Source organism: Petaurus breviceps, unplaced genomic scaffold (genome assembly GCF_028583685.1).
Source record: "Petaurus breviceps papuanus isolate PSGF00001 unplaced genomic scaffold, PetGlider_PUasm1.0 139, whole genome shotgun sequence".
Classification (NCBI taxonomy): domain Eukaryota; kingdom Metazoa; phylum Chordata; class Mammalia; order Diprotodontia; family Petauridae; genus Petaurus; species Petaurus breviceps.
Genome location: NW_027185697.1, coordinates 3,930,638 through 3,938,260, shown reverse-complemented (window position 1 = coordinate 3,938,260; position 7,623 = coordinate 3,930,638).

Genomic DNA, 7,623 nt, shown 5'->3' with positions numbered 1-7,623 from the left:
AGAATCTTAAGAACTAACCCTGCTGGCATGTGAAAGGAACACAACTGTTTGGTACTTTGAGCATTCCTTGGCATTGCCCTACTTCAAGACTGGGACAATAACAGATCTATTCCAAATTAGTGGTCACTGTTGAGTTTTCAAATTTGCAAAGGCCCCTCTACCATGAGAAAGAAATAATTCAGGAGCAAAATGACTTATTAGGTCCCTATTATTAGTCTTTGTAGGGGGGGAGGATAAGGGAGACATTTTGATGGGTAGTGGTTACATGGTAAAGGTAAGCAGTCATACATAAGTAGAACTGATGACCTAATAAGTGGTATCTTAATTTCTCATAATATATATGCAGGAAGACATATATTATGCTGATATGTTTAATGCTTTTTATTTCTGAGTGGTGTGTGTGTGGGGGGGGTGGCAGAGAGGAAGTATAATATATCTGGAAGAAGCATTATATATTACCCTCAATAAATATGAAGCTGATTAGGGTAAAATAATTACAGATAATGAATAGGTGGTAATATAAATGATGACTAAAATCAAGTGTTTTAACATTTATTTTTGTTTCGTTGCTGTTGTTGTTGATGATGATGATGAGCATGTTGATGCCCTTTTCCCTGGAAGCTTTTAAGATACTAGAATTGAAGATGGTAGGATAAAGGTCCATAGAATTATGCTAGAGTCTATCTCCTAAGAACTAGAGAAACTGAGGCAACATGCTCTTCTTTGGGCCACTTTTACTTGATGAGATTTATTCATTTTTCCTAACAATGAGCCATATAGCTTTCTACATTTCTGACTGCTTGCTCCTGGTTGTACCCTCTGAGACCAAGCATAACAAGAATGGTGTATCTTGCCCTTGACAGACAGTTATTGTATCTTCCTCTGAAACCTAAACAGTACAGTTCATCAACCTAATTTTCCTATTATATGATTTCTAGTTACCTCACCATCCTAGTTACTACCTTCCAAATGGAATTCAATTTATTAATGTCCTCCCTCAAATGCAGTGCTCATAATGGAACCATACTACTCTAGGAATGTGGCCTGATCAAAGTGGAAACAGTGGGATTTTCATTTAAATCATTCTCATTACTGTGCACACTAAAATTGCATTAACCTTTCTGTGTAACAAAGATAGGGCCTTGGGGACTAAAACTAATCAAGAACAGTTAGATTTAGTCTTACTATATGTTATCTTAGTTTTCACATCCCTGTTATTCAATTGTGATCTTTCTTTCCCAGTCGAAGCTCATTTTCTCAAAACATGGAAGAGCAAAAACAAATGAGAAGCAAGATTTAATTAGTTATTTTTACCCCATCATATATTATCGTCATCCCATCCACATTGAATAACATTTCTAATTCTTCTTTAGACCATCTTCCTTATACAATACAGCTTAAAAAACATCTTTATCGTATTCTTTTCTTTGTCATCACACTCAAATCATTGAGTTTCTTTAAAAAAAAATGGAACAATGACAACCGGCTTTATTAAATTTCTATTACCTGCCCAAGTATTGTGTGTACTTTGCAACTAAAATCTAAGTTATTTGACATGTACCTGGTGCATTCACATAAGTCTTTAAAAAATATTACCCTTTTGTTGTTTATGTTCGTTACTCATATTTGTTTCTTGAGAGCCTGACTATCTTCTCCAATAAAATCTGAAGACAAGCAATGTAAGTGAAAAGGGAAAAAAATAAAAAAGAGACCAGGAAGAAGAAAACAATAACAATTGAAGGCTTTTATATCAAAATTACCAGACTTGGACCCAAGGAATAGATGCATAATAAATGAATCTGCATAGATATGCACATGTGTGCATGTTTGTATGTATGTACACATATGTTTATGTATGTGTAAGTGCATGTATACATATATGTATGTGTTTTGTGTCCTTTATATATCTGTGCATTTTTAATTTGAAGAACTTTGCTCCCTTTTATAATAAAATTTGATTCTAAAGAAGAGGATAAGGGGGTTATGTAATGGGAAATAGAAATGATATGAAAGGAAAATTTATAAATATAAATTCATTTTTCATATGATCTACAAAATTTGATGAAAAAAGACTGTTAAATGTTCTTGACCCTTATCTGTTTTATTAGACTCAATTTTCCCTAGTTAGCCACTTCTCTTCTCATCTTTGTTTCAATACTATTGTCATGCAAATGATTATAAAAGGTATATAATCAAAATTATCTACTGTTATGGGAATGGCATTGCCACTGATGTAATGTAATGTTCATGTAATAGGTAAGTGCTGCTAAATAACACTATCACAACACAGATGCCTGGCATTAAAACCTATTATGATTGAGCAGATTTGGAACTCATATGAATGGGATCCTTCTATAAATAAAGTTAGTTGAACACTTTCATTTATATTAATTATTTTATATCATATATTATATGGTATAATATATCATGATATAATAAATATTAGATATATATTTTAATAAAATATGATACAATGTCCTATGATATGATATGGCATGATATGATATGATATGGCATGTCATGGTATAACATAGGATAACATTCTCTTCATTCTCTCTTTTGTTTTGATAACTAAGGAATGTCCAAAAAATATCCACAGGGTGGCTAGGTGGCACAGTGAATAGAGCACCAGCCCTGGAGTCAGGATGCCCTGAGTTCAAATGTGACTATAGGCACTTAACACAAAAACTATCTGTGAGACCATGGGCAAGTCACTTAACCCCAATTGCCCTACCCTCCCTCCTCCAAAAAGCTGAAATAAATAAATAAACATGAAAAAAATCCACCTTCTCTTAATACTATTATTACATCAATAATCAATTTTGTCCAGATCACATAATATTAATGTTCTAGGAGACAAGATTCAGAATGGGTATGAGCTCAGCGGGCAGCTTGTTCACACACCCAACACACACACACACACACATCTCTATGGAAAGAGGGTAAGATACCTTCTTGTGGCTCTTCTTTGGTGTCTTACATGCTCACTATACTTATACAACCTTCAGTGTTATTATTTCTATTTATGGTCTAATACTTGATATCTGATAAGCTTTTCTGGTGTTTTTTATTACTCAGATAAAACATTTACTTTTAATTTGTTTTCTATACCTGTATGAACATTTCCTATTAAACCTAATATCTACCAGGTTATTCCAAGTTTTCTGAGAAGTTCTTGTCACATTCTGAGTGCTTAGGTAATTTATCTCTTCAGGAAAATTGAACATTTTTTTCATTCAATTATTTCTACTTCTTCTTTGTCTATTCCATTGATCCATTTTTTTATTCATTAAGCAGTACCAAATAGTTTTGATGATTATTGCTTCGAAATATGTTTGATATCTGAGTGTTATTCCCTCTTGATTTCTACTTTTTTCAATTTTTCCATTCTTTCTCCTGAACTTTTAGTTATTTTTTTTCTGTCTTCCAAGTGAATTCATTTAGTAGTTTGTCTCTCTAACGAATCCCTTTTTTATTTTGATTGGCACATCACTAAATCTGTAAATTAACTTTGGAAATGATGTTCAAAGAGGTCATCTAGAGAGTCATTCAGTCAACAAGCTTTTATTCAGCTCTTAATATTCATCAGGAACTATACTAAATGCTAGGAATACCAACTGAAACAGAAAAAAATAATAATAACAATGGTCCATTCCTTCCAGCTAGCATTCTTATGAGAAACATAATAAATAAAAGACAGCTGAAAGTCTGGAGGGAATGGAGGTACCCAGTTGTAAGTAAGGTAAATTTTTATGTGTGTAAAGGGAATTTTTGTTATTATATCTTAGAGTTCAGTTTCTCAGGATCCATAGACATAATGATCTCTTATTCCCAGGTATTAGATATGAGTTCCCACAGTTATGGTTTAAAACATCTCCATCCTGCTTGCACAGCATTATATAATGATAAAAAATATGAACATCCACTGGTACTGTGCAGTGAGATGCAGGGATGGGGTGAATTAAATTGTAATGCTATTGTTGGCAATATGGCTTCTTTGTCTGTTGCCCCTATAAAACAGGTAGTCAGTGGTCAGTGAATGAGGAACGTTAGAGTTGAATGTACGAATGCTGTGTGTGCCTCAGCTGGCCTCCACTGAAGCTTAGAGGGAACCTTAGGGTTGGGTGCACAGAAGCTGTGTGTGCCTTGATCAGTCCCAATCAAGGCTTGGGGGGAATCTCTGTTTGTATCAACTGGTCCCCATTAAGGCTTGAGGGGATTTAGGGGATGCACAGGTAGTACCTGGCTTTATTGACTCTATCGAGAAGTAGGAGTAGTTGCCCCACACCACCCTTCTCCCCTGCCCTGCAAGAAGAGTGATTAGGGAATGTAGTAATAATGTGTCCTCCCATTATCAGAAATCCTCTTCTGAGAGACTAGACTAGAATAAATTAAGTTTACTAACCCCTTCTTAGTGATTTTCCTGTCTGACCAGATCAAGAGTGAACCTGTGTTGGGACGGCCAGGTGGCTCAGATAGTTAGACCATCTGCTCCAGTGTTGGGATGACCTGGGGATCGAATCCGGGCTCCGACACACAGCACCACACCCAGAAATAACTGGCCTCATAACCTTGAGCAAGTTACTTAACCCCAATTGCTCATTAAAAAAAAAGAGTGAACCTGTGGTAGCAGCTATCCTGTGTGCTGGGTTCATTTGTCTTACACAGTGCCGAATCAGGTAAAGAAATTCAGACTTCTGCCTTCTGACAAATAAATGAAATCATTGCTGGTCTGGCGTTCTCCTAAAATGAAACAACTATACAAGAAGAGAGAAAATCAGAGAAAAAAAGAGGATTCTGGGAAGATGGTTGAGTAAGTCAGAAATTTCCAGGCTCTCCCAATTACCTCCACAGAGAAAATCATCATGAAATGAACATAGAACAGCAAAATAAAGGGCTAAAGCAGTTGTCTGCCTAAGACATCTTGAGAGGCCTTCAGAGAATACTCTATAGGCTGAGGTTTGGTTGAGTAAAGAATAAACACCTGCAAGCCAACTTCACTGAATCAATAAATTGTGGGCCCTGAGGAAATGAGACTAGGCTTCAAGAAATTTTATTTCAACTTGAACATCATTCACAGCCTCAGAAACTTTTACCTCATGAACATTTACCTCACAAACTTTCATTTAAAGAATAGCAGAGGCTGAGTCAGATAAGATTGATGGACCCCATCTGCTGTTTCCAGAAGTCAGGACTAGTAGTGCTGATCAGTCTGACCCAGGGGTGTGGCTATGGGGGAAGAGGAACGAACACATGTTTGGTGAGTGCAGTACCACAGGAACAAGAACATTTTTGAGAGTGTTGTTAAGGACTAAATGTGGTTTAGGAGAGGAGGAGTCCCTGAGGTTAAATCTTCAGACAGAATGAAGAAAATAATAAGGAGGAACTGAGAACTAGGGCAACATTACCTACCCACAACTTGGGATTAAAACACATAATCATAATTATATATAATTTATTATAGAATTATTATATTACATGTAATTATAGTCATGATGATGATATTAAGCTGCTAAAAATAAGACAAATTATAAATAAAAATGAATATCAAAGGAAAAAGAACCCAAACATTAATAACTACTTTGATATAAATGAGGATCTGAGTTCATATTCAGAGGAAAGGTTAAAAAGAGTTAAGGTTAAAAAGAACCACTCCTGCTTTAAAGAGTATCATCCAATTATTATAAACTCCCTCCAGACTCTTGAATTAACTTAAAAAGAAATTTAAAAAATCAAATAAGAGAGACCAAGGAAATAGTAAAAAAAAAATGAAAGCAATCCAATAAAATTATGAAAAAAGAAAGTTAATTAGGAAAGGAGATACATTCTTAAAATTTATTTATTTACTTTTAGTTTACAACACTCAGTTCCACAATCCCTTGAGTTACAAATTTCCTCCCCATCCCCCCCACCATGGTGGCAAGGAATCCCATATAGGTTCTACAAATATCTTTGCATTAAACATTAGTCGTTGTAAAGAAGAATTATAATCAGTGGGGTGAACAATGAGAAAGAAGGAATGAAACAAAACAAAACATAAAAGAGCAAGATCAAATAGTTTGCTTCAATCTGCATTCAGACTCTACTTCTTTTCTCTGGATGTGGATGTCCCTTCCCATCATGAGGCTTTTGCAGTTGTCTTATAACCTTACATTGCTGAAAGGAGACCAGTCTACCAAAGTTAGTGGTCACAGATATGATGTGTCTGTAATTGTGTACAAAGTTCTCCTGGTTCTGCTTTCCTGACTCAGCATCAGTTTATATAAGTCTAGGGGTAGGGGGTTAGGTGGTGCAGTGAATAGAGCACTGGCCCTGGAGTCAGGAGCACCTGAGTTCAAATCCAGCTTCAGACACTTAACATTTACTAGCCGTGTGACCTTGGGCAAGTCATTTAATACCAATTGTCCTGCTTTCCCCCCTCCAAAAAGGAAAAAAAATATCTCTACAGGACATTATAAAGTCCATCTGCTCCTCATTTCTTATAACACAACAGTATTCCATTACATTCATATACCACAATTTGTTTAACCATTCCCCAATTGATTGGCATCCCGTAGATTTCCAATTCTTTGCTACCACAAAAGGAGCTGCTATAAATATTTTTGTACATGATTCCTCCTCCCATTTGTATGATCTCTTTGGGATACAGCCCTAGAAGTATTGCTGGTATTGCTGGGTTTTGACCCTGCACTTTTTCATAGCCTTTTGGGCATAGTTCCAAATTGCCCTCCAGAATGGTTGGTCACAACTCTACCAACAATGCATTAGTGTTTCAATTTTTCCACATCCTCTACAGAATTTATCATTTTCCTGTTTTGTCATCTTAGCCAATCGGTCCAGTGGGTTGTGGTACCTCAGAGTTCTTTTGATTTGCATTTCTCTAATCAATAGTGATTTAGAGCACTTTTTGTCATATGCTTATAGACAAGGATATACAAAATCTTAAAGAAGAAAATAATGTCTTGAATTGGGCAAGTGGAATTGAATGACATTATGACACCAAGACATACTAAAACTAGAAAAATATAAGAGAATATGAAACATATTTAAAAACAACTGATCAATAGAGGAGAAAGAAAATGAGAATTGGTGGCCTTCTTGAAAGTTATGACAAAAAAGTATCTGGATACAATATTACAACAAATTATTAAAAACAGTTGCTCTGACCTTCTAGAACAAGAAAGTAAAGTAGAAATAGAAAGAATCCACTGAGCAGCACGTTAAAGATATCCTAGGAAGAACACTTACAGGAATGTTAAAACCAAGTTTCAAAATTCCCAGATTAAAAAGAAAATATTGCAAGCACCAAGATAAAACAAAACAATTTAACATCTGTGGAAAAAGGATTAGGATTTCACAAGACCCAGCAGCTTCTGCACTAAAAGACTATCGGTCTTAGAGGATAACATTTCAAAGAACAAAGGAACTTGGATTGAATCCAAGAATAACCTGTCTGGCATAGATGAATATGAATGAAAATAATTACTTTTGATGAACTGACTTTCAGGAATTTTTGACAAAAGACCAGAACCTAAAAGGAAAATTTGATATGAAAAATTCAGAAGAAATATTAAAAAATCATTAATGACCATAAGACACTGATTAAGGTCAATCCATTTACCT